The sequence below is a fragment of the Elephantulus edwardii genome, unplaced genomic scaffold (assembly GCF_000299155.1).
Source record: "Elephantulus edwardii isolate Elephantulus edwardi_28Jun2011 unplaced genomic scaffold, EleEdw1.0 scaffold00198, whole genome shotgun sequence".
Taxonomy (NCBI): Eukaryota; Metazoa; Chordata; class Mammalia; order Macroscelidea; family Macroscelididae; genus Elephantulus; species Elephantulus edwardii.
In genome coordinates, this window is record NW_006399948.1 from 1,997,817 (window position 1) to 2,005,343 (window position 7,527).

General features: G+C 37.1%; 1 pseudogene; it reads right to left on the minus strand.

Moving 5' to 3' along the window:
- Positions 1–1,101, minus strand: part of LOC102863846 — an 11,482-nt pseudogene extending 10,381 nt beyond the window's left edge.
- Positions 1,102–7,527: the final 6,426 nt, after the last annotated feature.

Sequence of the window (7,527 nt, forward strand, 5' to 3'; positions counted from 1 at the left end):
AGCATCTTCTCCCCACAGAGTAGCCGACACCACCATCCCCGACGTGTCCATCAGGTAGATACTTCTCTTTGAAACTTCTCGGTTGTTAGACTTCACTATGACCTTGGTGGCATCTTCATAGCTCTTGCAGATCCCAATTATGTCGACAATTGAGTCTTTGGGCTTGTTCTCGAGGTCACCAATCCCTGTGAAATCAAACTGAACTGTGGGTAAATGATGATCATCTTCACAGGGCAGGACAGAGGTGTCATTGAAGGTCATCTCATAGTCATTTTTACAGGTCGAAAATTTTTTGTTAGCAATCTTCAGGGTACCTTTCGAGAAATAATAGACCTTGTTCACGTCAATAAGGGGAAAGAACTTGTCCACTTGCTCGTTGAAAGCAGTCGCTCGGATTTCACCACTTTCATCAACCACTTCAATAGAGGAGAGCTTTCCTTCCCCTCGAGAATTGCTCCAGGTACGAATCTGACTTTTGTTGGTGACACGAGCACAAATAGTCCACCTGGACTGGTAAGGGGTGAGGCTGGCAATGGGCACCACTTTGGATGCCTGCGTGCCCCCAGCCGTGCTCACGAGGGTGGTACTTGCTGCTTTTCCAAATGTCTTTGAGGCACCACAAGCCTTTGGTACAGTGGACGCCATTCCCGCACTCCCATTCTGTGGCTGGGGTTTGCTGCCTGGTGGGCTGCTGGCTGCAACTGGAGTAGAAACGACTTGCTGTTGCTGCTACCCAAGTCCTTCATTATAGGGCACTGGATTACCAAGCTTCATCCCAACTGCTTCAGCTGATTTCAAAATTTCTAACTTCATCAAAATAACTACTCTCCTTCCATCTTTCAGAGTGTTCACGATAAATCGGTTAATCTGGCAAATACAGTTGCTTGACAATCGTTCTTCCTCAACAAGAGGGTTCAACTGTGTTGCCAACATGAAAGAGGATAGAGTGTTCACTCCATCACTCATGAGCAGTCGATAACGGGGAGGACTATTCCCTGTAGTAATGGAGCGAATGTTAATGACTTGTCGAACAGGTTTTATAGTTGTATCTCCTTGTTGCATTATGGCCGCAATGACCCCCTCACTCAGGTGGCCAACCATGTTTCCAGCCAGCTCACTCCCCCGCTCTGACTCCGCAGCAGTCGCTACTCCACTCTAATATTCTTAAGTCACATTTCAGAACGTCTTGTTGAGAGTTTTATTTTCTTTTTGTGGTCCTCCACCTTTCCTGCATTATGTCTTTTTCCACAAACAGACCCCTCTTGACAACATGACCAGAGCATGGGAGAGGAAGTTTCAATATCTTTGTGTCTAAGAATCATCCTGGTTGCATTTCCTACAAGACAGATGTTTCTTTTTCTGAGGATCCCTGAAATATTCAGCACTCTTCTCTAGTACTTTCATTCAAAGAAATAGATTTGAATTCAACTCCATAGCAATGAGTGAAAGCTTGATCTAAAATACGGGACGTTCAAATGTTGATGATTTTAAATTTGAGACCTGATACTATTTAAATGGTAAAATTAATGAAACTGAAAAATCACTAGGGGAGTTCTGGTGGCTTAGTAGTAAGGAAATGCACTATTATTGCAAAGGTACAAATTCCTTATTCACAGACTGCTATATGTGAAATAAGATGGATAATCTCCTACCCTCATTACTGCCTCTGATACTCACTTTAGAGTCAGCTATAAGTTGGTTTTGACTAGACAATATACAACAACAAAAAGGACTAATATAGCTTTCAATTCTTGCCTTTGAGTTAAGGAAATTAGCAATAATCTCTCAAATAAATATCTCTTTAAAACAAGAGGAACAGAGAAAATAAATTTACATAAGTTTTCATCACCAGGAAATAAAAATATTAAAGAAATTGTTGTTGCTGTGTGTCATCAAATTGTAATCGATCAATATTGACCCTTGAGTGGGTTTTCAGAGGCTGTTAATTGCATGGGAAGAGATTTCTCGTCCTTCTCCATTAGAGCAGCTGGTGGATACAAATTGCGTGTCTTCGGGATTGCAGTCAGCTTCTTATCACTAGGCAATGAATCATGATTTTCATAGTGATTACAATTTAAGCAAAATCAGCACATTTTTGCATACTGAGTTTGAAATTTAAAAATTGCAACAAATATATTAGTGATTATTTAGAAGTATAAACTATTTGGAATAATTTTTCCCTGCTTCTGTTGACTCATCAAAAAGAAAGAACCAACTAATTATTAATTAATTAAATCACTCCTGGTAAATATTTACATTTACCTCTTTGTTGAATTGTTGGCTAGATTAGCAATGAATTTTTGAGACTATAAAAGAAACTTATATTGCACAGATCCATTTCAAATACATTTGAACAGTATAATGTGCTAATGTTTATTTCTTCTTTTTATAAAGTATTGGTTAATTTAATATTTTTTATGGAGCCTTAATTTAGGCAACATACTTATTTTTTCCTAATTAGTATACAATCAAGTTAAGAAACTTGCTAAACAAACTTTGAATGCTGAGACAACAAATAACTAGCAGAATGACATCTAAGAATCTAGCTGAGAATCAATATAGCAAAGACAACCTAAAATACCCCACACTTACATTGTTGTTGTGGTAGCGTACCTTTGAGTTGGAATCGATTGAAAACTGACCCTCTGATAGTTTTTCAGAGGGAATTAGTCACATGGGAAGATATTGTCCATCCTTCTCGCACAGAGCAGCTGGTGTCTTCGAACCACATGTCTTCAAGATTGCAGTACAGCTTCTTGCCACTTGGCAACCAGAGCTCCCCATTAGAATGACATAGGGTTTTTTGTTTTGTTTTGTTTTTTGTTGTTGTTTTTTTTTTCTATTTGTTTTTAAATATTTTAGTAAGTTAATGATCTAGGAATTAAGGTAGGGTTAGAATAGTATGATCAGTAAAATATTTAAAACACTCAATTATTACTGTAGTGTGTGATTCATCAATAACTTGATTAAACTTTATTATAGTTACAGCGTATGACATATGTACCTTCTATCTAAATGAATCTTTTATGTGGCAATTCAAAATTTTTCTCATTATTAAAGATAAACTTTTTAGACTATGTAATTGAATTTATTCTAAATCATGGTGACCATATGGGTATCATGGTAAAACTGAACTCCATAGGAATGAGTTCTGGAAAAGGACAATATGCTTGCATATATCAGAGAAATAAAGAAAGAAAGATCCTTAGCACAATGAATTGGCCCCCTGACTACATCATTGCAGTTAAGCATCAAAACAGTAATTATAAGCATGGGAAAAGATTGGACATATTTTTGTTCTGTTATCCACAGGGTTTCTATGAGTCAGAACTGACTCCCAGTCACCTAACACTAAAAATATGTGTATATGCTACAAGCTGAACATAATTCAACAGAGCTTGAAAAATGCAGGAATCAGATAATCTTTTTGCCCCTCAGGGTTATAATCACACACAAAAAATCATTATGAACTTATTAGGCTTTTTGCATTGTAATGGAGCTGTTGTTTGACAACGTTTTACAACTGATAAAATTTTAGATAAACTTCCTGCAGTTTGTCTGGAAAAATTGATTTCTATATAGTTTAGACAAAATCTTAAGAGGCTTCTCTCTGCCAGAGAAAGCTGATTAATAAAATAAATTAAAAACAAAACAAAACACAAAAAACACAACCCCAAACCAAAACCAAATCAAACCAATCCATCAGGAAGTCCAGTTGGCTCAACATTAAAAAATATACCCAAGATTAGTATGTTTATCATTCTTTCATGTCAATAAGCAGATGCTGCCCTGGATGTGCTAATCAAGTTGTGCCAAGATCTCTGGAGGCCAACTACCAGGCCCACTTATCTGACTTTGTTACCAAAGTCAGATTGATCTTGGCACAAAGCAAAGAACACCAAAGTCTATATGTGTTTCATTGACTATGTAAAGTCGTTTCTGTGGCTCACAATAAATTGTGGCTAACATAGAGGAAAATGGGACACCCAGAACACTTGTGCTATGCAAAACCTTTATTTGGATCAGGAACCAATCCTCAAAAGTGAGCAAGCAAACACTGCATGGTTCAAAATTAAGAAAAAAGTGGATAAGGGATGCATCCTATCTCCTTATATTTACAATGATCTCACCACTGGGGTGATTGGCAGCACCATGACAGATGGTAAAGAGATTGATATTGTTAACAGTTCGATTTTGCTGGCTCCACAATCATCACTCTTGGTACCAGTAGCTAGGATATCAAAAGATAAATTGAATTAGGAAAATATGCTGTCAAGGGGCTTGACAGAGTACTGAAGAGCAGTGATGTCAGTCTAGAGACTAAGATGAGCCTGAACCAGGCCATGGTCTTCACAATTGCTTGCTATACATCAGGAAGTTTGACAATGATTAGGGATAACAGAAGAATGAATGCCAGCTATGGTGCTGGAGAAGAGTATTAAATATATAATAGTCTGCAAGGAGAACAAATAGGTTTATCCTAGAGAGGGTGAAATCAGGCTCTTTCTTGGAGGTAAAAATTCTTATTTGTCTGAAATACTTTGAGCATGTTGCAAGGAGGGACCAGGCCATAGAGAGGGACATCATGCTTGAGAGGTTAGAGGACCAGTGCAAAAGAGAAAGACCCAGGATTAAATAGGTTGACTCAGTGACTGGGTAATGGTGGTGGGTATGTCAGAGATGATGAAATTGGCTCAGGATAGAGCAGAGTTCAGAGTTGTTGTACCTAGGGTAAGTTCTGGATGGATATGAGAAATTATTGTTGTTAAGTGCCCTTGAGTAGCTTGTCTCATATCCATCCAGAACTTACTCTCCATTCTGTTCTTTTGTTTGTTTTATTCACAGTGGTTAAATAAATAAAACAAATTATATTATATACACTTATTACATGTTATAAGGCAATACTAATTTACCATGAAAATTTATGACTAACATTGAGAGGAAAGGGAATCTCAAGACACTTAATTGTTCTTAAGAGAAACCTATACCTGGATAAAAAAGCTGTCATCCAAACAAAGCAAGGGGACCTTATTTGGTGTTAAAATGAGGAAAAATGTGTGTCAGGGTTGTATCCATTTTCCATACATATTCAATCCGTATGCTGAGTAGAGGAAATCATTCAAGAAGTTGGATTTTATGAGAAGAATGTGGCATCAGGATTAAAGCAAGACTTACCAACAACTTATGTTATGCATATGACACAACCTTGCTTGCTGAAAGCAGAGAGGCTTGAAGCATCTGTTGCAGAAGATCAAGGACAAACGCCTTCCATATGGACTGCATATCAATATCAAGTAAGGAAAAATATTCATCCCTGGACTGGTACGCATGATCATGATAGATGGAGAAACGATTGAATTTGTTAATTACGTCATAGTACTTGGATCAGTAATCAAAACATTTGAGACCAGCAGTCAGCAGGTCAGGAGATGTAGTGCATTGGAAAAATGTGCAGCCAGGGATCTCTCCCATTTATTGAAGAACAGTATTATCAATTTGAAAACTAAGCTGTACTGATTCAAGCTAGGGTCTTTTCAGTCATTCCCTATGCATCTGAGAGCTGGATATAATAAGGGTTACAGAAAGAAAAGCCTCATCTTACATACTTTGAGCCTGTTGTTAGGAGAGGTTTTTCTTTGGAGATGGACATCATGCTTGGAAAGGTTAGCAAAAGAGGTGAACACCCTCAACAAGATGGATTGACACAGTAAATACTGCAATGGGCTCGAGTGTATCTGAAGTGATGAGGATGGCATAAAACAGGACAGGGTTCAACTTTATTGCTCCTAAGGTCACTATGAGTTATTCTCACCTTAACGGCACCTGACAACAAGAACTACAATAGACAACATCATAATAGAGGGAGATAGGATTGAAGTTGCCAATGATTTTGTCTTGCTTGATCAATAATCAACACCCTTCATACTAGGAAATCTGGGAATTTATTGAATTGGGCGAGACCACTGTTAAAAACATTTCTAAAATATTGAAGAGCAATTATGACAGAATAAAGACTTAGATGTGCTTGTTCAGGCCATGATGTTTTCAATCACTTTCTATGCATCTGAAAGCTGGATAATGAATAGAGATTACAAAAAAAGATTTGATGTCATTGAGTTATGGTGTTAGAGAAGAGTTCTGAACATCTCATAAATTTCCAAGTGAATAAATAAATATGTCTTGGAAAATGTGTAGAAAGAGTGTTTCTTGGAGGCAAGGATGACAAGAGCTTTATCTCTTGTACTTTAGACATATTGCTAGGAGAGGCTGTTTTTTTGGAAAGGGACATAATGGTTGGAAAGATAGAAGTTTAAGAAAAGAAAAGAGGATCCCCAATGGGATTGACTGACACAGTGACTGAAGCAAGGGTTCAACAAGGTCAGAGCTGATGATCATGGCCCAGGATAGGCTAAGGCTCAGGTATGTTGATCACTGGGCAAATATAAGTCATATTTACTCAATGGCATCTAACAACAACAAGAAGGATCTGCATTCCCAAACAGTAGCCACATAGTTCAAATCCACTAGCTGCTCTGTCAGAGAAAGTTGAGTGAACACCCATGTGTGATTTATACCCCTTGAAAACCTGATGGAGGGCCAGCTATTGGTAGGTTCCACCTTAAAATCACATAATAAAAATGACTTATTCTCTTTTTCCATCAAAATTAAGCTGAAGGAGGCCAAAAACATTTTCTTAAGTGATTTCTCAACACTTCTTTATTAATAAAATGTAGGACTTTGTGAGTCCACAATAAAAATGTGTTGCTAAGAAAAACATGCCAAACATGCTTATTAAGTAAAAACATATGCTATGCTAATCACTGTTACACTTAGATGATAACACTGCCTAGAATATTGGACAATATCTTAATTACAGGCACTAAAAAACATGTCAAAAGATTGCTTATTGATGTTTAAAAAATTAACAACTGCTATCTGCGCCACATGCTTCAAGCATAAATAGGTTCAGAAGTCATCAGATAGATTTTTTAAAATAAATTTCCTATGTGTAAGTGAAAATCACAAATAAAAATGAAAAATATGATACGTGTAAAGAGTCAAGTACTTTTCATTAGCAAAATTAATTTGCTTATATCCATCTATGGACAAAAAATTATTAGGGTGGTCTTTGATATCAGCTTTGAATTAAGCTTATATTTTTATGGAGCTTTCCCTCCCTCCTTTCTTCTCTGACTTCTTTCAATACCTAGAGTGATGAATGTAACTCACCAACTGACGGGACAAAATCTGTCCTAGTGTTGGAACCAGTGAAGACATAAAGGAATCACTGAACAAACCACCAAAATACAAAAAAACCAACTGTCTAAATCTCTCAAACTCAAATTTCAACCTTAAGTTGGCCATTTAATAAGTAAGTGACCTGAGAAACTATCACCTATTATCCTTCCTTCTTTCCAGATTCCAACTGTTTGAAGCAGTTGGGACCTGGAAGGTAGGTGTTTTTTATTTGATTAACAGTAAGTGGTGGGCTGGTAAGTTTTTTTTAATTTAATGAACAGTGAGGTA